General features: G+C 36.6%; 1 non-coding gene across 1 annotated transcript; it reads left to right on the top strand.

Moving 5' to 3' along the window:
* Window positions 1-23550: 23550 nt before the first annotated feature.
* Window positions 23551-23657, top strand: LOC131175718 (small nucleolar RNA R71). Its single transcript, XR_009145907.1, has one exon. It is a non-coding gene; the product is annotated as a small nucleolar RNA R71 (small nucleolar RNA).
* The last annotated feature ends 1309 nt before the right edge of the window (window positions 23658-24966 follow it).

Here is a 24966-nt window from a genome sequence, read left to right as displayed (position 1 = left end):
AAGCACTTTCACTAGTGGAATTTGTTTATTTCTCAGTTCCTTCATTTCCTGAGCTAGGATCTGTATAGGTTCTTCTGTATATGTCAAGTCAGGTTGGATTTCAATCTCTTCCATGGAAATGACATGTGAAGGGTCTGAGCGATATCTTCTCAACATAGAAACATGGAATACATTATGGATTTTATCCAGTTCTGGTGGTAAAGCTAGCCGATAGGCCACTGGTCCCACACGTTCAATGACTTCATATGGGCCAATGAACCTAGGGCTTAACTTACCCTTTCTTCCAAACCTCAGTACTTTCTTCCACGGTGAGACTTTGAGAAATACTTTATCACCAACTGCATACTCTATCTCTTTTCTCTTCAAGTCGGCATAAGATTACTGTCTATCTGAGGCAACCTTCAGGTTAGCTTTGATTATCTTCACTTTCTCCTCAGCCTGTTTCACCAGGTCTGGTCCTACCAGCTTATCTTTGCCCAATTCAGTCCAACACACTAGGGTTCTACATTTCCTCCCATACAGTGCTTCATACAGAGCCATTTGAATGCTAGCTTGGTAGCTATTGTTATATGCGATTCTGCCAGTGGGAGGTATCTATCCAACTCCCCTCAAACTCAATGACACAACTCCTTAGCATATCCTCCAAGATCTATTACATAATTCACATTGTTACTATCATTTCAATTTATTAATTGCGAAAATTCAATTTGTTCTTAGGTTTACCTGGATTACTCGTTCTGACTGTCCATCCGTCTGAGGATGAAATGCCATGCTAAAATGGAGTTGTGTGCCCAAGGCTTCTTGCAACTTTTTCCAGAATCTTGATGTAAACCTTAGGTCTCGGTCAGATATGATGGAAAGTAGGATTTCATGCAGTCTAACTATCTCACTGATATACAATCGCTTAGCTTCTCCGGTGAGTAGTCACCCTAATCGGCAAATGTGTCGACTTCACAATCTATCCACTATCACCCACACTGCATCATGCTTCTTTTGGGTGAGAGGTAGACCACTAACAAAATCCATAGTGACCCAGTCCCATTTCCATTCAGGTATGCTTATAGGCTGTAGCAATCCTGATGGAACTTGATGTTCTGCTTTAACTTGCTGACATGTCAAACACTTAGTCACATAGTCAGCTATATCCCTCTTCATACCAGGCCACCAATAATGAGGCTTCAAATCATTATACATTTTCGTCCTTCCAGGGTGCATAGCATAAACACTAGCGTGTGATTCTATCAGAATACTAGTCTTCAGTTCCCCATCATCTGGTACACACACTCTTCCTCTGTAGTACAGACACCCATCTGCTTTCACCTCATATTCAGTTTCCTTTCCCTCTGGAATTTTTCCCACAATGGCCATTAATTTTTCATCTGCCCTCTGCCCATTTTGTATCTGCTGTAGCAGGTTTGGCCTCACTTGTAACTCAGCCAAAATAGCTCCATCTTGAGCTATGGACAGACATGCATTTAGTGATCTTAAAGCTGTGATGGACTTCCTGCTTAAAGCATCAGCAACTACATTTGCCTTCCCAGGATGATAATCTATCACATAATCATAGTCCTTTAGGAACTCAATCCATCGCCATGTCTAAGATTGAGCTCCTTCTGGGTTGGCAAATATTTTAGACTCTTGTGGTCTGTATAGATGTAGCATTTTTCACTATATAAATAATGCCTCCATATCTTCAGTGCGAAGATAATTTCTGCTAATTCCAGGTCATGAGTAGGGTAGTTCTGTTCGTGTGGCCTTAATTGCCTGGAAGCATAGGCTACCATTTTCCCCTCTTGCATCAATACACACCCTAGCCCATAATGCGAGGCATCACTATAGACCACAAAGTCTTTTCCTGACACTAGCTGTGTTAACACTGGTGCTTCTGTCAATATAGCCTTCAACCTCTTAAAACTGGCTTGGCACTTATCGTTCCATCCAAATTTCACATTCTTGTGCAACAACTTGGTCATTGGAGCAGTTATAAGAGAGAACCCCTTCACAAATCTTCTGTAGTACCCAGCTAACCCCAAGAAACTTCTGACCTCAGTTGTATTTCTAGGAGGCTTCCATTCCATCACTACTTCTATCTTTTTGGGATCTACTCTAATCCCCTCAGCTGATACTATGTGTCCAAGAAAGGAGATTTCACTCATCCAGAAGTCACACTTGGATAGCTTAGCATACAGCTTCTTTTCTCGCAGGGTTTGCAGAACAATCCTCAAATGTTCATCATGTTCTTCCCTGGTCTTGGAATACACTAGAATTTCATCAATAAATACCACTACAAACCAATCTAAGTATGGATGGAAGATACAGTTCATAAGGTCCATAAATGCTGCTGGTTCATTTGTTAACCCAAACGACATCACTAAAAATTCATAATGCCCATACCGGGTTCTGAATGCAATTTTTAACACATCTGCATCCTTTACCCTCAACTGATGATACCCTGATCTGAGATCAATTTTTGAAAATACACTGGCTCCCTTCAACTGATCAAACAGATCGTCAATTCTGGGTAATGGATATTTATTCTTCACAGTTACTTTGTTCAACTGCCGGTAATCAATACACAATCTCAAGGTTCCATCCTTCTTCTTCACAAACAACACCGGAGCTCCCCATGGTAACACACTAGGGCGTATGAATCCCTTATCAAGTAACTCCTGCAACTGAATTTTTAACTCCCTCAATTCAGTAGGTGCCATCCTATAAGGAGCAATAGAAATGGGTGTTGTACCCGGCATTACCTCAATAGCAAACTCGACTTCCCTTTCTGGTGGTAAACCAGGCAACTCTTCAGGAAATACATCTGGGAAGTCTCTTACTGTGGGTATATCACACAGATTTGGCTTAGCCTGCCTAGTATCAACCACGTGTGCTAGGTAAGCTTCATAACCTTTTCTCATCAATCTTCTTGCAACTGTGGCTGAGCTAACATTAGACAGGAAATCTGTCCTTTCACCCACAACAATAATCTCATTACCCTCAGGAGTTTTCAGAGAAATCCTCTTCAATTTGCAATCAACTATTGCCTGATGACGTGACAACTAGTCAATTCCCAAAATCACGTCAAACTCGTGGAAGGGCAATTCAATTAGGTTTGCCGAGAATTCATACCCTTAAATCCTCAACGGGCAACCTTTATACACCTTATTCACTACCACACTGTGGCCTAGTGGATTTGTGACCAGAATGTCTTGATCACTCTCCTCTACTGGAATTCCCCTTTCTATGGGTAGTTTGATGCAAATGTAGGAATGAGTGGATCCTGGATCCACCAATGCATGCACAGAAGTGTTGTAGAGGGAAAACGTACCCCTGATGACATCCGGGGCATCTTGCTCCTCCTGAGCTCTGATGGCATAGGCCCTGGCCGGTACTCTAGTCTCTACCCTCTCAGCTGACTCGGATGCAGGCCTCAATGATGGACCAGCTGCCTCAGATTTACCGGGCTTCCTACCCCTTTGTGGTGCAGAAGCAGGTCTGTCAGCCTGTGTTGGAGCAACTGTAGTAGTCCTCTTCGGACAATTCTTGATCTGATGTTCTGTAGATCCACACCGTAAGCATGCACTGGTCACTCTCCAACAGTCTCCCTTATGCCACTTCTGGCAGTACGGACAGGTAGAAGATGCTGGGGTTGGTCCCCTAAACACTGTCCCTGGAGAGTTGCCCACTGATGGTGTGGACTGGCCTCTCCTAGGTGTGAGCGTGGTGCAGGCCTCGAGACTAACCACGACCTGTGGTGGTCCTGAACTCTGAGTAGGAGGACCCTTACTCTTCTTACTGGGAGCAGTAAATGTACTGGACTGACCTGGACCCCTCTTCTGCTGTCTTTCCCTTTTAGTTTGCTCATTTATTCTGACTCTTTCTACCTTTGATGCAGCATCTACTAATTTAGCAAAATCTGTGATCTCCAATGCTGTTATCATAACTTTGATATTGTCATTGAGTCCTTCTTTAAACCTTTTGCACCTCTCTGCCTCTGTAGGGACTATCTCCCTCCCATACCGGCTCAGTCTGACAAACTCACGCTCATATTCTACCACTGATAATTGTCTCTGTCTCAGACTGATAAATTCTCTTCTTCGCTCTTCTAAATACACTTTGCTAACATATTTCTTCCTGAACTCTGTGAGGAAGAATTCCCAGGTGATCCGTTCCGGTTGCACCTCACTGGTTACTGTGTCCCACCACTGATATGCATCATCCTGAAGTAGGGACACAACACCCTCCAGGTTCTGCTGGGGGGTGCAGTTAAGTTGTTTCAGCACTCTGATGGTTCTATCCAACTAGTTTTATGCAGTCATGGGATCATCCTCCCTCTTCCCAAAGAAATCCACAGCCCCATGTTTTCACAGTTTCTCCAGATGGGACTTCTATGGTGCTGGTGGAGGTTGTGACTGTGGTTGTGGTGGTGGAATTGCCCCCATCATTTGCCGATAAAATTCAGTCATTTACTGAAATAGTGTAAACTGAGGTTGGGCAGGTGCCTCAGCTGCTGGTGGAGTAGATTCTCCCTTGCCCCCAAATTTAGCCCTTGGTGGAGCACGACTCTCCATCTCTTCATCAACTGCTCTTTGAGAAGCAGGATCCATATCCTATTCAAAATAAGAAAACAAACAGATCTGCATCAGTGTCACCTCAACACTTACAAATGCAATGCAATGGCATGCACTCTATCTAGGCCCAAAAACGCCTAAACCGATGCTCTGATACCATTAAATGTGACACCCCTTACCCGTCTACAGTGTAGCTAAGCAAGATATGCCACTCAGTGTACCGGAGCACCAATTCATATTTCCATTACAATTTATCCCTTTTAATTCATTTATTTATAATTTTTGATAAATCTAAATTTTTTCGCAAATTTTATAAAAAATCGGCAGAGTGCCGGCTGTAAATTGGAAAAACAGTTCTTCTGAATCTGTTAAAAACACTTCCAATATAATTTCGAAATCCAGACTCCATTATACACACATCTCAACTCAATCTCAAAATCTCAATACTATTTTCAGAAATTTTTCTTTTCTGTTCACATCATCACTGGAAGCACATTCATAAATATTTCTCAACATTTCATTTTTCAACATAATATACAGAAAATTTCAATAACATGAATTTCATATATTTACAATATCAAATAATTTCAAGAGTTTATAGTTACAATCCAAAACTAATACAAAATACAAAATACCACCCAAAGTCCTAATGTCCTACCAAGTGCACTGCAGATGTGAGGTGACTCTAGACTTCGGATGGAGGTCTGAAAGTTCACCCGGTCTGATGTCTGCTGGGCTCCCTAGCTAGGTCTCCAGTACCTGCGCGTGGCAAAAGCGACGCGCTAAGCAATTCTGCTTAGTAGTGACAATATAAAAAAAAATAAAATAAAATAAAATAAGTATGCAAAATTTATGATTATATTTTTGGGTAGACTTAATTACTGATATTTATTGCAGTATTATTCAATTAAAATTTGGTAAAATTTATTATCATTGCCCAAGTAACCCATATTAGTTGACTGGACTGGATAAACGGGTAAACTGGCACTAGGTACTAAGTACCTCGGACCATCACACCATCGGTCACATTGTGTCTCCGGTGTGCTTGAGCGACTAATAAGCTGTAATAATTATCGGGGATAAAACCCAAGTATATTATCTCAATCAACATAGCCAAAGGCTATTTTCTCACAGAATGACATGGAAGGCCATGAAACACAGAATGGCATAAAGCCATATGCAGTACTGCTAACAGAACCCTATTGGCATGCCAACCTATCCAAACCAATCTTGCTAGGTATACTAGGGCATATTACACTTTTAAGTTTCACAATTCTTGAATTTCAAGTTTTAGTGTTACTATTCATTTCATTAGTCATCTAAAATGTTGACTTTTGCATAGACAATAGATACATTGGTTCTAATACTCCCAACATACCACATTTTACATTCTAAATTTGTTGGTGTTGGTTACCAATACCATTTCTAAGCTTAATGTTAATTGGACAGAATTTTTAGTTTTCAAGCTTTGTATTTTCTATTCCATTAGTCATTTTTGCAGTGAGAATTTGATAAAATGATCAACATGAAAGTTGTTTTTTATTTTGTTTCGTTAGATTTCCTTTTTTGAATCACTCTATTTGGAGTTTTTTAGCTCAAGTTATGGCCCAAAAACCACAACTGGCCAGATTATAATTTTTTCAGAATTTATGGACTGACCAAATCTATAATATTAGGAGCAGTGAATTCAGGTCACTTTTTGAATATGTTATGGTCATAATTTGGGTTAGATTTCTTCATGAAAGTTGTAGGTCTATATCTCAACTTATTGCTGGTAAAATTTTAGGTCAATTGGACCTTTCTACACTGAGTTATGGCCAAATGACTTATCACTATTCATTTAGCCATTTTGCCCAGGCAGAATGCAGGTCACCCGGATTAGGGCAATCTTTTAGTCAACTTGGTTTGGTTTTCTGGGCATGGTTTCTTCACTAAAGTTGTGCCATTATGTGTCTAGTTTCATGTCCAATTGGCCTTGCACCAATTGAACCTCTACAATTCCATTTATTCCTGCCCAAACCTGCTGGACTCATACCCAGTCCTGCAGGTCACTAAGGGCAGCCACACCAAGCTTAAATCCCACTACACAACCCACTTAATTTTTGATTTAAACAGAACCAAATGGTCACTAATTGACCATTAAAACCTACTTTCATCATCACATGATCAAAGTCTCATTTTCATCCCAAACCCTAATTCAAACATCACAAACCATGCATTATCATTGCATTTCATCACTCCACTTAAGAGATGCATATTAGGGGCAGCCATGCTAGCATATTAGCTCCATAAAAATCATCACAATCTTACCCCAACCAAGGCTTCCAAAATTATGGGATGGCGTACAAATGGTATTTAACAAATTTTCTTTGTAATTTGCACTCATTCATAGTCCTTAAACATGAATTTAAAGTAAAAACCAAGGTTAGGTCACAAACCTCTAATGGAGTGAGATTTCCCACTTGCTAGGGTTCTTCTTTTCCTTTTCTTTTTGCTCCCAAAAGACTCACCAAGATGTAAGAATACTTTTTTGTGTTGGGAATATAGGGTTTAGTTGGGTAAAAGCTAGGGAAATCAAGCTTTGAAAAGCTTGCTCATGGTTGGCTATGGAGGGAGGGGTGACGGCAAGGAAGAAGGTAGAGAGAGTTCTGATTTTTTTTTTCTTCATTTTCTGCCCATTTAGTCTCTTTTAAATGAACTTATGCCATGTGTCAACATTGGATTGGTTGGGAGAATTTTAGTGACATCATTATGATGCCATAATTCTATTTTCTTCCATTTTCTCTCATTTTCTTGTCTATTTGATTTCAATTAAATTTTTAACAACATTTATTCATATTTTATGTTATGTAAATTATTTATTTAATAGGAAAAGTTGGTCAAAAATCATCTTTGAAGACGAAATGACCAAAATGCCCTCCGTTTAGCTTAACGAGCCAAAATTGTGTGTACCGATAGAAAAAATTTTCTAGCATTTCCTTGGCATTACAATGCCATAAGAACCTCAATGACCCTTCTCTGGAGTCCCATAAATTATTTTATAATTTTTCCCCCGGGTCTAGGGTTGTTAACGGCCTTCACCGTCACTTCCCCTTCGGGTTACTCATCACTGGGGTTTTGGCTCGTTTAACCTTAGTGTATTTCATTTCTAAAAATTTTTCCTTGATTTTTATGAGTATTATTTAGTTTCTTTATAACTCCTCACTCTAGTCTATTTATAATTTCAAACATTCTAGCTGCCCGGACCGACATTGGTCACTGGAACAGTAGACTGTACGGACTAGCTAAAGTGAGGATGTTACATCCTCTGCCTATAATATCCTCCATAAGGAGCAATTTCCTTCCAAAACTTAATAGGATCATAAATGGTTTATTGCCACTCAATGCTCTTATATCCAACATCTTGAAAACCAAAGATTGCACTCATAGAGCCCATATCAAACTCTCTATCAATACCAGCACATCTAAAGCAGATTAAATCTCTATGGCCAGGGACAGTAGGCTTGAAATTCAACCTTAGGGAACTCAAAAACTCCAAAGTCAAATCTTTATACACTGGTTCCCTGATCCTAGCAAACTCAGTCCAATTGACAGCATCTAAATAAGCAAACACAGAATCATAAATTCATAATTCTCTTAAAATTTGCTCATCCATATATTTATTTGTTGTAATGGGCTTGGACGCTGAAATCTCATATGTATTTTTCATATCTATGTCTTTGAAAGCCCAAGGTAATGGAGAAATTACCTCCTTTATGTCATCTGTAGATGTTGAAGGTGCTGTCGAAGTACTGGCAGGCTGAGAAGATGTTAAGGGCAATTGAAATGCAGGAATTGGAGCAACTAGTGATGGAATTGATGATGCTGACCTTGTTCTCTTACTAACTGGCTATGAGGAAAACCTTGGTGAAGATTGTAAATCCATGGGAATAGGGGATGACCCTTTTCTTTTCACAATAGAGGCTTTCTTGGTTCTACCTGAAGCCATTTTGGTTTTAGTTTTAGGTTTGGCTTGAGTTAGCACAGGTTCAGGCATTGGTTCTTGAACTTGGGTTTCGGTAATGGGTGTTTCAATAGGAGTTTCGATGGCAGGGGCTAGGATGGGGGTTTCTATGCCGGCTTCATGTTGTGGTGTAAGAGGTGTCGGTAAGATGAGGGAGGGTGTTTGGTCTTGGGGTAGTGGTGGTAAAGGTGGCGGTGGTGGGCTTTGTGGTGATTGTGATGGTGGTGGTGGGCTTGAACTTGGGGTAGGGTTTGCGCTAGCAGAAGGTGAAAAAGGAGTGGCCATTTTCAATTTAGCAGATCTTTTGGGTTTTCGGGGGCTTATGGGTAGACCATAACTTGGTTCTCACCATTTAATAAGTAGGAATAATCTCTTTAACTTCCCAAGATTAGCCGGAAGAGATGGTGGAGGGAGTGGGAGTGTGCTCTGGTTTTTCAGGAGAGATAATGGGATAAAAGTAGCAAAAGTTTAGGACTTTTAAATTTTAGGGCAAACACTGGTGGCTTGGGGTTAAGCATGGATTGCAAAGGGTACAGCTTAGGGTAAGCACATAGCAATTGCTAAACTAAAGAGTTTGGAAATGCTTAGGGTCAAGCACGAATTTTCTTAGGGTTAAGCAGGATTTGCATAGGGTACAGCTTAGGGTAAGCAACATCATCAGCAAATTTCGGCAGGTTTTAGGAAAAATTGTGATTTCACTTACCAAAAACAGTCCAAATGCCATGGAATGCTATCATGACCCTCAGCAATTACCAAATACACATAAACACCAGAAAATTTAAGAATTTAAGCTCATCATCTCTTATAAACTTATCAAGCATAGCACAAGCATGTGGGAATTGAGAGACAAATAGCTCAAATTAGGCACAAATTGTGATTACCCTTTGCAAACTTAATGAAATGGTCTTATTCCTAAACCAACTGGGGATATTTAGGTGATTTGGAGTGGAAGGTCAAGCTTAAGACCTTAAACAAGCGTTTCTTGGGAGGCAACCTAAGCGTATCCTTTTATAGTTTATTAATTTTCCATTTTATTTCATTTTAGTTTTTACCCTCATTAAACTCAAAAGTGATATTTGTTTATCTTTTGTAGGTCATTCATGAAGATTGGGCAAATTGAAATTTGTTGCAAAAGACAAGAAATGCAATGCAACTATTTAAGGGAAGAAATTCTGCACTTTTGTTTCTTTGTAAATAATAACTTTCTTGAATTTGTGTCACATTGCTGATATTGGAAAATTGAGTGATGATATATGTTCATATATATGCCTTTTTGTATTTGGTTGAATGCAACTTGAATGAGGATCAATAACTTTTGAAATCCATTGAATAATTTAAAAAATAATAATAAATTAACAAAATAATTTTATGACTAGTCCCACGATAGGTGAGCTCATAATCATAAAAGTGTTTACCATAATCAGAATTTTCATGGACATTATATTATGAACATAGTAATAATGTTACTACTCATGAATATGTTCTCAATATGCCTGGACATAATTAGTCTAACAAAACCAACAACTATTAATAAACACACAATATTACCATAATTAATAAATAAATAACCAAACAGAATTATAAATATTTTATGCTCTTGACTTTTATTAAATTAATTACATGTGACAATATGCAGTTTTCATATGGACTACAAAATTTAATCATATTCAATCATAATCACTATATGAATATATTATGTACTATTTCGAAAACTAACATACAGCCATATGGATTTTGAAATTCAATAACACACACACACACAAATATATATATATATATATATATATATATATATATATATATATATATATATATATATATATATATATATATATTTAAGTATTTAATCGTAAAAGAAAAATTATTTATCAAACCATATTACCTAATTCAATATTTGTTTGCCGAGACTAATATTCAAACATACAACAATGAAATTAACAAAAAAAAAAAAGTCCCTAATATGGCTCTGATACCAATTGTTATAAATATAAATTAAATTGTTATATTTTTCATTATTAGAAAATATGTGTACTTGAAAATACGCTTGTATCCATGATTTTCTATAAATAATTAAGAACAGAAGCAAAAGGGTAGATTCATAACTCCCAATATCCACAGTATTCAAATTCTATCTGAATTCTGATATTAAACAGGGTTATCAATGTGTGTGTGTGTATATATATATATATATATATATATATGACTGAGAGTTGGGGCCTCTTCCTTAGTGGGTTTATGGATAGCCTGACCATTACAGGCTTGCTCAATCATATGACCTAATCCATTTAGATATTGCCAATTACTAAACTTATTATTTGATATCAATAATTTAATCTGTCAATGAACCTAACAATTAATTATTACTAATCCACATCCAGATACAAATAAATAATCTAACAATTGTGACTTAAAATTTGAAGTTTGAAGCTAAAAGTACTTTTCAACAAAATTCTATAGTTTATGATTGCTTTTTTGTGAAAATTTTTTAAACAAAGGAACATGAAATAATTGTGAATTATGATTTTTTAAGTTTAATTGTTAAGAAACAAACTAAAATATAATAAAAGTTTAATTGTTAAGAAACAAACTAAATTATAATAAACTTATAAAATACCATTTTATTAGATTGATTATTCCAAATCATAAATTAACAGATTAACTGAAGTGAATTTTGTAAAATTTGAGAAATTGATTACATAAATCTCAATTTGAATGTTGAATGTAAAATAAATAAATAAATAAATGAATAAATAGATATTTAAATTTACATTATATTAATATTTTACATTAGTTTATAAATTAATTTTTTTTATTTTTTTAATTAATTTATTAATATTTTGTTCGACCGTGCCGTTTGGTTTGGTTTACTCAAGTATTATTGTTGATATGGATCATTCCATCATCGATCCTTTTAATTGTTGAAGAGACCTTGATTTAATGGCTTTCAAAATTTAAGTCAATCATATAAATTTTTAGGTTTCTTTTCTTATTATGATTGATTTTGGAATTGAACCTACATTAGGACTTGGGAAAATTTTAGGTTATTAAAATTGATAATAAGTCTACTTATAATAAAAATATTTAATTGAAAATTTTTTATTTATATTGTTAAATAATATATAACATTAACAATGTAATCAATGACAGACGCAGCGCATGCCCTAAGGGCCCTAGCCTCTCATTTTTTTTAATTGACATATTATAATTAAAAGGAATAGAGAAAGAGCAAGCACTTAAGTGAGTCTTTGGCTCCTATTTTTTAAAATATTAAATAAAGTTAAAATAATTTAAATACATGTTGTTTCTTAATTTTGACATAATTAAATAATTAAATTGTTTGCTTTTTTTATTTTTATTTATTTGATTTGATTTTTTACCCTATTTTTAAATATTGGTTCCTATAATTTCTAACTTTGATTTATAGGTTAGGATTTAAAATTTTAAATAGTTATAACTAGAAAAGAATTTAATAATTTTAATTGAAATTAAATATTTCTTAATTTTAGGTGTTAATTATTTCATAAATAGTTATGTTGTTATTATTTAAATATTAAATTTGTATTTTTTTAATCTATTTTTTTATTATTTTTGTTTTCAATATATATGATAAAATACCTCAAGAATTTATGCTTTTTATACTTCAATTTACAAGGATTAATTGACAATATTTTTTATAATATATAATAGGATGTTGATCGATTAAATATAACCAATCTAGTATTCAAATTGACCATCTATGATTAATAAAATGTATTATTTATAAAAAAAAATAAATTATATTGTTTAATAAAAGTATTATTTATAAATTTTTATTAATTATAATAATGATATAATTTTTAAATTTTGGCCCTCTCAACATTCAGCCCTGCATTCCCCATTAATGTAGTATAAATTCTGCTAAATAATTGCTCAATTCACATTTTAATCACACCCAAATATTAATTCGTCTTCGAAGATCACTGCATTTACACAGTTATTAACTTATTCAATGAAAGTTTAGCTATCATTGTTGTGGTGTAAGTTTAGTGAGCGTGTTATAAGATTTTGAAACTATCATTTTATATTACAATTCTCATCTTCGACTCTCTATATTCACTATCATATGCTATTACTTTCCACAAGAAATGATACTTCTCTTTTACTTTATTAACTTATTATTTATGACAATAGAGTTTTTTTTTTTTTTTTTTTTTGGTTCTTTTATGATAGACTTATTATTTATGATAGACTTACTATTATTAACTTATTATTTATGACAATAGATTCAAGTCAATCTATTCATAATATTTCTTCTATGTTTAATAATTTCATATAGATTTTTATTTTTAACGAGAAGGAATTAAAAAAGAAATAACACATATTATTCACTAAATCACTCTTAATAAAAATATTTTGATTCTTTCTTTTATACTTTTTTATAAAATTAAATATAAGAATTGAGATGAGATTCATATATAACAATATTGCATAAAATTATCATCAATGTATAAAAAAAGAGATAGAAAGTCATATGTGGAGATGAACATATTAGCGGGAGATTTTTAAGGGTTTAAGTTTTTAAGAGAAGATCATCATCATCATCATCATATATATATATGCCCATTAATTTATTGATATTAAATGAATTATTTCTCACTTTATGCACATATAATTTATAATATCATTGCCAATTTTCATGCATTTTTAAGTAAAAATAATTTTAACTCATAAAAAGCCATATAACATCTACAATAAAATTCAATTTTTCTTAAATTTCAATATTGTAATATAATTGTAACACCCCTATTTGCATAGCCTGGTATCTTTCACTGTTTTGGTGACCGGTGTTGGTCCGGACAATTAAGAGGATTGGAACCACATCTAAGACACCTAGACAAGCTCTGAATACAAATAATTAGTAATTTTCAAATAGTTAAGTATAAATAAGAAAAACATAATACAAAATATTAAATGAGCCGGGAGTCACAGCGATGGGTGACCTTCCCAGGAAGTGACTGCGAGGTCAGTCTTAACCCGAATTCTGAATCGAAAAATGTGACGCTGCGGTCCTTAAGACTATTGCGAACACAGTGGAAAAGAGAATATCACAGAAAAGAATTGTTAAGCAGGTTAAATAATTAGGTCAGGGATTTGGAAGAAATATCGAATAACTTGCAAACCAGATCGAATCGGCGAAGGGCAATTTGGTCAATTTACCCGTAGAGCTGACTCCTGACCTAACTGTCCAATAAAATCAGAGAAAAGAAAATTTCAGAGTCGAGAATTAAATTAAAGAAACAAGGAAAAATAAATGAAAAAAAAAAGAAGAGAAAAGCTTTTAATTACATCATCATGCTTACCGCATATATATGACATCATAAATGAATTTTTTTATTTCCCACCAATTTTGACCAAGTGAATTTAGTTTAATTAAACTTAAAAACAAAGAAAATGAAAAAAAAAATCTTACTTTCTTCTCCAAGAGTGAGCTGGCCAAACCTCTCCCTCAGCACCACCATTACCACACTTCCATGAAAGCTTGCTCTAAGCTTTAAATCCCCCATTAAACCCTAATTTTTTCCCCGATCACTTCATAAAACCTTATTTTCTTCCCTTGAGAAAGAGATTTAGCAAGAAAGAAAGAAGAAAAGAGGAGAAAATTTGAAGATTGAACATCAAACTTGAGGTAAGAATTTAAATTGAAATTTTTAGTTTAAAACATATGTTTTGAGTTAATTTAACTTAGATTTTAACTTAAATTCAAACAAAAACTATCATTAGGGGACTAGTTATGATTTTCGGCCAACTATAGGGGGGGATTTGATTTACAAGAAATTGATGGAATTAAAGTGTTAATTAGGTTGAATTAAGCATGTAGACAATGATTATGAACTTTAATTGCATTAGAATACACAATTGAAGAATTAGGGTTCTTAACCTCTTGAAAATTGAGAAAAATTGAGAAAATGGTCCAATGATGCAAATGACCTTAATTGAGGTTGAAAATGGTCAACTGGGACCAATTGTGGTGTGTTTTATTTGCATGGTTTTACAACCCCACAAGTGCACGGATCGCTAACAAGTAATAAAGTGATAAGTAGAGTATCGTTCCCACGAGAATCTTTGTTTAGCAAGTACCAATCTACACGGTAATTTTGACTGTCTAGGCTATCGAATAATTAGGAAATGAAGTTTGTTAATTTTAAACACTAGAATAGTAAACTTAAAATGAAGTAATCTATTTTTGGAACAATTCTGGAGTTAAGATTTCACACTTGAATCTTATTAGGGATGTTATCTCATTTATCTACTAAATTGACAATCGTTTTCCTTGATAGAAATTAGCCCTAAGTTATCCTAAATCCTCTCTCAAGGCATCTAGGGTGTATTTTAATTAACTCAAACCCTACTTTCATGGTGATCAAATTAATTAAAATCCTTTAAAACCTTTGACCAATTTTTAGGTTCCACAAAGGTATCAGCCTATGTCTAGGTTAGAATTCCTAGGTTCAAGATCTTAATTTTCTAATGTTAATCTTCACCTTTCAGCCCTTCAATCAACATCTACAATCATGTCTAAGTGGGTACCAGCACATAGCATGCATTAAGATCACAAGAAATTAAATTAAGAAACGAATCTCAAATCCAATAAATAAAACTCAGTGTTCATCCATAATAATAATTACAAGAGCTACTCTCCCAAATCCAAAATAAGAAAACTACTCACTCATGGTGAGTTCAACAAGTATCATGATAAAAGGTAAAGACAATAAAAAGAGAGTTATGAAGAAGAAATAAAATAATAAAAATCTGTCTAGGGAGATGAAACGAAGGAACCAAAGAGAGTTTGCAGCCTTGATCTTATGGAGCTTCAACTGGAAAACTTCTTTTGGTACTGATATAGAGCCCGACAACAGCAACCTTCAGCAGCAGTCTCGACGACAGTGACCGACCTCTCTTCTTGATGTTTTCTTTTCTATTTATATTGGTTGCTCTAGGGTTAGGTCATTTTGAGTCCAAAAGGCTTTAGGAGTCTCATTTGAATCAGAAAATAGGAGCGGAATTGGAGTTATAAAACTGGCTGCAGCATAGTACACGGCCCGTGTGTCACTACATTGGTCCCGTAATGTAGGGCTGTGTAACTTACTAGAGGAGAATTACGAATTCTTGTTTTGGCACAGAAGGTTACACGGGTCTGTGCCAACTACACGGGCCTGATTACACGGGTCGTGTACTGTTGTTCCCATAAGGATCTTCAAGCTTACGCCTGGCAAAGACTTACACGGGTTCCCGCAGATTACACGGGTCTACTTACATGACCAGTGTACTTGTGTTTCTTATCGATTCTCTTGGCTTTCTTCTGGCAAAGAATTACACGGGTCTGGGGCTTGGTTTACATGACTCGTGTACTTTTTACTAATAGCAATTCTCTGTCTTTCCCATACTTTGGGGCTTTACCCAAACACCTGAAATAATATCGAAAACATGGAGTTAAGGGCTTGGCAGCAGAATTTATAAAAACTAATGAAATCAACTACTATGCATGAAAATACTTGCCTAAATGCTATGAAATAGTATGCAAATGTGTTTAAAAACATCTATACAATTCAAGTGTATCAAATACCCTCAAACTCAAACTTTTGCTTGTCCTCAAGCAAAACAAAACTCTGTTTTAAAACACATTTCAGGGGATACTTAGGAATACAACCATTAATTTAATAAGCATAGAATTGAACTCCTCCAATCCTTTATTCCAATTTCCCTCTTTCAAGGCATAAGGGTTCTAATAGCTGTCCGTTTAGAACTTCACCTCATTTCATAGTGTTTCGACTAATTATTTCTCTTTACAAGACCATTAATAAGCCACAAACAACCTATTTTATCGGGATATATTTGAGAAACACTAACTCTCCCAAATTTGCCTCTTTTGTGAGTAATTGTGATGAAGTATTTCAATTCTAACTCCATAGGCATATTTCAATTTTTCTATCTCCACTAATGTAGCATGCACTTTTCAAAAAATCAAAAGGTCTTTAAAAGGGTTGTAATGGGGCTAAAGGGATAATGACTTGGTTACTAATGAAAGGTTTTTAGGGAATATAAATATGAGGATAGCATGTATGCATAAAATCCAAGTATACTGAGTTCGTTTCTATATATTTTGCATGGAGAGGAAGGGCTTTTGGTTTTTTTTTTTTAATATATTGCCAAGCATACTTCCATGATACTTATCTTGGGACTTCTTCTCTTTTTTCCTTTTTGTCCTCTCCCCCAAACTCATTGCTTTTGCTAGGTTGTAAAGGCAAATTTTTCTTTGAATTTCAATTGCACGCTTGCATTCCTTGTTGAGTTCCTCATCCTCTCTTCATTTTCTTTATGCATTTTGCTTCCTCAAAAGGGTATGGTAGGTGTTTAGGCTAGGGGCTAGGTAAATAACATGGGTAAGCAATAAATTCGAAGGGATAAACATAGGCTTCAAGTTGACTACAAGGGATATACATTTTAATTAGGGGTGGCTAAGGCTTAGTGAGGCTATATCAAAGAATGCCTTAATCATTTCTTTATCAAGCATATGCTAGGATTTCGCCTTGATAGGTCTAAGAGATATGTTCTAGAGCTAGTGAGGCATTTTTAGGTTTTCTTGTATTTCAAAAATTGTTCTCCTAATTTTATAAGTTCAATGTGATAAATTAATAGTTATGAAGAGGTTTAACTAGTCTAATTCCATTAGAGAGATTAGTTTCTTCACAAACAACATGTTAGAATCTCTTTTTGCCTATCTAGACACGTTCATTCCTCTATCCCATGGAGTCCAATTATTAGCTTACTAAAATTTGGTTATAGTGCTAAGTTTCACAATTTAAAATCCAAAATTTTTCAAAAATTTTGATACACGTGAATAATGTAGCTGAATTTAAACAATGCAATGATATGCACGTAATGATATGCAAATGCAAGTGTATCCCCAAAAAAAAAAAAAAAAAAATACTCAAACCATACATTGTCCTCAATGTTAACATAATGTGCAAAATCAGAGCAAACGTACAAAAATTTTAAGGAAGCATATTATTTATTAAGCATGGAAAATTTTTGAACATAAAGCAAATAAAAGAGACCTAAGGTTGCAAGTTAGGACTAAGACATGATATTACAATAGAGATCCTATCCTATATTCCTAGCTCTAAAAGGCCTCTAATGATGATGATGGTGATGCTGGTGATCCTAGCTCTTCTTCCTCCTCATCCTCCTCATCTAGCTTGTCCATTAGCATGTCCAGCTTGTTGTGTGCTTCTTATAGGCTGTCCTCAACGACTCGCATTCTTCCATATATTGTGGTCTCCATGCGTTGTAGGTATGCAAGGACCAGATCTGTCGGTGTTGGTGTGTACGGGGGCACTCGAACGGGGGACTCTTTAAACATCCGCCCTTGCCCTTCTTCTTGAGGCTACGAAGTTTCGCCAGGTCCTTCTCTTACCTCGTCTCTCCGAGGGATGGTGTTTCCTTTAGCATCCACCAAGTAGCATGTGTTGCCCACCTTCTTACATATCCCCATGGATATGCAGATAGTTTAATCAATTCTCGACGTTCCAGTGACAAAGCGCAGTCTGTGATGTCCTGGAACGAAGTCGAAATGGAGGGCAATGGTTGTGACAAGGCCTCCAAGCACAATGTGCCCAGTAGACTGTTGACAGAGGCGTCGGAGATGGTTGCAAAAAAAAAAAGCCAGTGCTGCAGCGCTGTCCAGTTACCATGCACCATAAGAAAAATAGCTCGCTGGCATTGACAATACCAAGGCTGTCGCCACAGCCCATGATGGTGTGGGCGGTGAACTGATGTATAAATCGCAGTGTTGGACTCGTGATGCCTGTTGATTTGGATTTGCTGGAGTTGTATGGCTCTGTGTTTGGTGCAATGGAATCCTAGAAGTTGATGTTGTTGTACAGCATACAGTTCCTAGGGATCTCTTGGTGGTCGGCACTGTCAAAGCCAAAGATGGCGTTGAACTTGTCCATGTTCATTAACCGGTCGATACCAAGGAGACAAAACTCAATCCTGCCCCTATCCTCCCTGTCGGTATGCCATAAGGTGGCCTTGAAGCTGCCCAAAAATTCCAGCTTGGTGTCTTTGTAGGCTGGGAATTGGAGTTGAGTGAACCTTGTCCACCCAATGCTATCCAATAGCCCGTTGATTTCATCCTGTAGCCCAATTTGCTCCAAAAGTGGAAAATCCATGTATTTGGTGGAGGATATTTTACAAGCGTGAAGTCTGGTGCACATTGCTTTATGAGTATCATCACAAAATCCCCAAGGAATGGAGATTACATGATGTGGAGCAGGTTGTGGCTATGGTTGTGGTTGTGGTGGAGGATGGGCTTGTTGAGGTGGTTGGGGAGTGGCTACCCTCGTTCTTGGGTGTTGGGTTGGAGGCTGGGGTGGAGAAGGAGAGGATTCTCCTCTTTGCCTTGAAGAAGAGCCGATCCTTCTTGTAGATCTCTTTGTAGGAGCCATGGATGGGTTTTTGTGAAGTAGAAGAGTAGGATTTTGGTGAAGGAAGATGAGATTTGAGAGGTTTTTATAGGCTAGGAAGGGAGGAGATAAAGGGTTTTGTGTTTATGAAGGGTTTTAATGCTAGAGGTACATTTAAAAAGCCATTAGGACTCTTCGTTTCGCGCGTTTCGCGCCCCCGGAGTTGCATCTGCGATGAAATACACGGGTCGTGTATCACTACAAGGGTCCCGACATGTAGGGCCATGTAAATTTCTACCAGAGATTTTCAAAATCTGTCATAGTATACGGCCCGTGTAAATGAGCTATGGGACCCGTGTAACTTTCTGTTTCTCGAGTTTCTTTACCGGATATGTTACACGGCCCGTGTAAATTACAAGGAGCCCCGTGTAACTTTTTGTCTCTATGTTATTCTGCTAGAGACATTACATGGTCTGTGTAAATTGGACTATGGACACGTGTAACTTTTTGTCTCCAGAAGAGTTAAAATTGCATAAAATTTATGGACTTCCAGAAAGTTACACGGGGCATGTAAAACCAGTACACGACCCGTGTAATTTTTTTATTTTTCAAATCTTTGCAAATGAAAAATTTTATCATCACAACACATGAAATGGATGTAAAGTTGAGTAATAGAGCCATTTTCCTGGTTTCCTCCAAATTCCCTTTTGTGGTTTTGACTTGGTAATTCCTTTCCTCTCTTGATCTCTACTCCCCTTTCCAAAAATTCCTACAAAGTGAAATGCTAATGAGTATGAAACAAAAATCAATACAAAAAAGGAGAAAAAGAAAAAAAAGTTTAGAAAAATTTTGGGTTGCCTTCCAAAAAGCGCTTGTTTATAGTCTTTAGCTGGACTTTGTTTATTTATGGTCTGCCTATAGGATGGTCGAGAGTGCAATTGACTCCCGTTTCTATGGGTTCTCCCTGAAAGTAAGGCTTCAGCCTCAGCCCATTGTCCTTGAATGCACCTGAGGTTTTGCTCCATACCTCTACTGCTCCATGTGGGAAGACTTGGGTGACCTTGAAAGGTTCGGACCATCTTGATTTTAGCTTCCACGGAAAGAGTTTCAATCTAGAGTTGAATAAGAGGACAAGATCTCCTTCTTTTATCTCTTTCCTTGCTATGCGCCTGTCATGCCATCTTTTGGTTTTATCCTTGAAGATTTTGGCATTTCCATATGCATCCTGTCGGATTTCTTCCAACTCATTCAGTTGTAAGAGCCTTTTCTCACCAGCAGCTTTGAGGTCAAAGTTTAAGATCTAAATTGCCTAGTAAGCTTTATGCTCAAGTTCAACAGGGAGATGACATAATTTTCCATAAACCAGTTGGAAGGGTGTTGTGCCAATTGGGGTTTTATATGCAGTACGGTATGCCCATAGTGCATCATCTAACTTCATGCACTAGTCCTTCCTGGATCTGTTTATAGTTTTCTCCAGAATCTGCTTCAGTTCCCTGTTTGAGATTTCTACTTGACCGCTGGTTTGAGGATGATAAGGTGTGGCTACCTTATGAGTCACTCCATACTTTTTCAATAGTGTTTCAAATTTTTGGTTGCAGAAGTGACTTCCTCCATCACTGATTATTGCTCGTGGTGTGCCAAATCTTGTGAAGATGTTCTTTTTAAGGAACCTTGTGACCACTCTAACATCATTGGTTGGTGTCGCAATTGCTTCTACCCATTTTGACACATAATCAACTCCAACCAAAATATACTTATTTCCACGGGAAAAGGGAAATGGGCCCATGAAGTCTATTCCCCATACATCAAACAATTCTATCTCAAGTATACCATGCAGTGGCATTTCATTCCTCCTTAAACTGTTACCTGTTCTTTGGCATTGATCACAACCTAGCACAAAGGTTCTTACATCCTTAAACAAATGTGGCCAGTAAAACCCTGCTTGCAAAATTTTTGCTGCGGTTTTTTACGTGCCAAATTGTCCTCCGTATAGTGATGAATGGCAGTGACAAATGACACTTTCCATATCTTTCTCTGGTATGCATCTTCTTATCAGCCCATCATTACATCTCTTGTACAGTAGAGGTTCCTCCCATAAGTAATATCTTACATCATGTAGGAATTTCTTCCTTTGCTAATAAGTCATGTTTGGAGGCAGTACCCTGCATACAAGAAAATTAACAAAGTCAGTGTACCATGGAGCCTTGGAGAATGCAAGTAATTGTTCATCAGGAAATGAATCATCAATTGGCAAATCTTCGAAGTCCTCCATATACTCCAATTTTATTCTGGAAAGATGGTCAGCTGTTACATTTTCGGATCTCTATTTGTCCTTTATTTCAAGGTCAAATTCTTGTAGGAGTAGGATCCATCGAATCAGCCTTGGTTTTGCTTCCTTCTTGTTTAAAAGGCACCAGATTGCAGCATAATCTGTGAATACAATGACTTTTAACCCCATGAGGTAAGATCTGAACTTGTCCATTGCAAACACCACTGCTAGGAATTCCTTCTCTATGGTGGCATAATTGATTTACGCATCATCTAATGTCTTACTAGCATAATAAATAGCATGGAGCTTTTTATTCTTTCTTTGCCTGAGCACTGCTCCAACTGCATAGTCACTCGCGTCGCACATAACCTCGAATGGTAGCTCCCAATTTGGTGGCTGAATTATTGGTGCTGATATCAGGGCTTCTTTGATCTTGTTAAAGGAAACAAGGCAATTTTCATCAAAATCAAAGGGAACATCTTGACTTAACAAGTTAGTAAGTGGCTTAGCTATTTTGGAAAAGTCCTTGATAAATCTTCTGTAGAATCCTGCATGTCCCAAAAAGCTTCGCACTCCCTTGACTGATGTTGGTGGTGGCATGTTTTCAATGATCTCAATTTTTGCTTTATCAACTTCAATTCCTCTTTCTGATATCAAATGTCCCAGAACTATGCCTTCCCTTACCATGAAGTGGCATTTTTCCCAATTTAAGACTAGGTTTGATTCTTCACATCTTTGCAACACCTTAGATAAATTAGCTAGGCAAGATGATAGGAATTTTAAAATCTTCTTCCATCTCAAGGACAACAAAGTCCACCGGAATGAAGAATTTGCCCACTTTAATAGGAATGTTCTCAAGTATTCCTACAGGATATTTAACAAATCGATCAGCCAATTGCAAAGAGATTGTTGTTGGTTTCAGTTCCCCGATCTCTAGCTTTTTGCATATTGATAGAGGCATTAAACTGACACTTGCTCTAAGATTACAGAGGGCCTTATCTATTTTTTTGTCACCAATGAGACAAGGTATGGAGAAGCTTCCTAGATCTTTTAACTTTGGAGGCAGTTTGTTTTGCAGTATGGCACTGCACTCCTCTATTAGAGCTACTGTTCTATAGTCTTCTAGCTTTCTTTTCTTTGACAGAATTTGCTTAAGAAATTTTACATAGGATGGCATCTAAGAAAGTACTTCAGTGAAGGGGATATTGATGTAAAGTTTCTGTAAAACTTCCAAAAACTTTCCAAACTGCTTGTCCAATTTCGCTTTCTGAAATCTCTGAGGAAAAGGTAGGGGGGCTGGTATGGCTCTGGTAATTTTTTTGTCTTCCTCGCTTCCTCTTCCTGATCTTTCATAGCTTCTTCCTCCTTTTTCTCTGCTTGGTCTTTAGATTTTTCTATGGCTCCCTCTGTCGGTTCTACCTTTAGTTGTACTAGAGTTCTCCCACTCCTCAGTATAACTACCTTACAATGCTCCCTTGGGTTCATTTCTAGTTGGCTAGGCAGTTTGCTAGCAGCCTTACTTGAAGAGCTTGCTTGCTGAGCAATCTAATTCTCTAGCATCTTGTTGTGAGTAGCAAGTTGGTCCACTCTGAAAGTCAGCTATTTAATCAATTTAGTTTGTTGTTGTTGAGCTGCTAGGAACCCTTCCATCATGGTTTCCATAGTAATTTTCGATTCAGGTTGTTGAGGTTGGAGAGGTAGTGGTGGCTGTGCAAAGTTTTGTTCTCTGTTCTAAAATCCAGGGGGTACTGGTGGTTTATGCCCTTGTTGCTTGTTTATTGGCTGGTTCTGCTGATTAGACCATGAGAAATTTGGGTGGTTCCTCCATTCAGGGTTATAAGTATTGGAGTATGGATTGTTTGGCTACCTCTGGTTGAAGTTTCCTCCATTATTCACATAGTTCATCTGTTCTGAGGAGGGTTCATTGAAATTGCTGTATTTTGAACTCATATATCCTCCTCCATAGTTGTCTTCAGGTTGACTGTTTGTACCTACTGCGTTGGCTTGCATCTTTTTGAGTTTCCTTGTGAGCTGATCAAATTGAGCATTTATCATGCTTAGGGCGTCTACTTCTAGTACTCCTGCAGTTTTCCTTGCATTTCCTCTTTCATTTGACCACTCATAATTATGGTATGCAACCCTTTCTAGAAGTTCAAGTGCTTGTGGCACTGGTTTCTCCATTAGATCACCTTCTGCAGCTGAATAACTGTGCTCCTTATAGAGGGTAGTAATCCATTATAGAAATTTTGCACTAACAACCAATCTTCTATGCCATGGTGTGGACATTCTCTTTGCAGGTCTTTATATCTTTCCCATGTGTCATAGAGTGATTCTCCTTCCTTTTGTCTGAAGGTGTTGAGCTCAAGCCTCAGTTTTGCAGTCTTTGCAGGAGGAAAATACCTTGCTAGAAAAGCTTGAGAGAGGTTCTCCCAAGTAGTGAATGTTCCAGCTGGTTGAGAAAGTAACCACTTCATTGCTCTGTCCTGAAGGGAGAATGGGAATGCTTTGAGTCTTATTGCTTGATCAGACACTCCATTCATCTTGAATGTATCACATAGGACAAGAAAGCATTGGAGGTGATAGTGTGGGTCTTCTGTGGGTGAACCTGCAAACTGGGTTTGTTGAATCATTTGGAGCCATGCTGGTTTTAATTCAAAGTTATTAGCTTCTACTGTGGGTCTAGTGACACTGGGCTGAAATCCTTGGACAGATGGAGCTCCGTAATCTCTCAAGAGTCTTGGTTTGTCATTATTATCACCCATGGTTGGAAATTCAGGATCTCCATGACTGTGCTCTTGATGTTTCCTTTCTCTCCTGATGGCTTTCAGAGTTCTGTCTATCTCCGGATCACAGTCGAAAATTTCTTCTTCTGGCCTTGTTCTGGTTATATACCAGATTGAGCACCTGAGAGAAAAGAGGAAAAATATAACCAATAAAATAAAAATAAATAATAAATATAATTGCCTAAATCAGCTAAATTGCCTATCGCTTGATATTACTAAAGCCAAAGAGTCCCCGGCAACGGCGCCAAAAACTTGTTTGCCTGGTTTTACAACCCCGCAAGTGCACGGATCGCTAACAAGTAATAAAGTGATAAGTAGAGTATCGATCTCACGAGGACCTTTGTTTAGCAAGTACCAATCTACACAGTAATTTTGACTGTCTAGGGTATCGAATAATTAGGGAATGAAGTTTGAAACTTTAAACACTAGAATAGTAAACTTAAAATGAAGTAATCTATTTTTGGAATAATTCTGGAGTTAAGATTTCACACTTGAATCTTATTAGGGATGTTATCTCGTTTATCTACTGAATTGACGATCATTTTCCTTAATGGAAATTAGCCCTAAGTTATCTTAAATCCTCTCTCAAGGCATCTAGGGTGTATTTTAATTAACTCAAACTCCACTTTCGTGGTGATCAAATTAATTAAAATCCTTTAAGACCTTTGACCAATTTTTAGGTTCCACAAAGGTATCAGCCTATGTCTAGGTTAGAATTCCTAGGTTCAAGATCTTGATTTTCTAATGTTAATCTTCACCTTTCAGTCCTTCAATCAACATCTACAATCATGTCTAAGTGGGTACCAGCACATAGCATGCATTAAGATCACAAGAAATTAAATCAAGAAATGAATCTCAAATCCAATAAATAAAACTCAGTGTTCATCCATAATAATAATTA

The sequence above is a fragment of the Hevea brasiliensis genome, chromosome 17, assembly GCF_030052815.1.
Source record: "Hevea brasiliensis isolate MT/VB/25A 57/8 chromosome 17, ASM3005281v1, whole genome shotgun sequence".
Lineage (NCBI taxonomy): Eukaryota > Viridiplantae > Streptophyta > Magnoliopsida > Malpighiales > Euphorbiaceae > Hevea > Hevea brasiliensis.
Note: the sequence above shows the minus strand (reverse complement) of the source record. Positions and strands in the feature narration are given on the sequence as shown.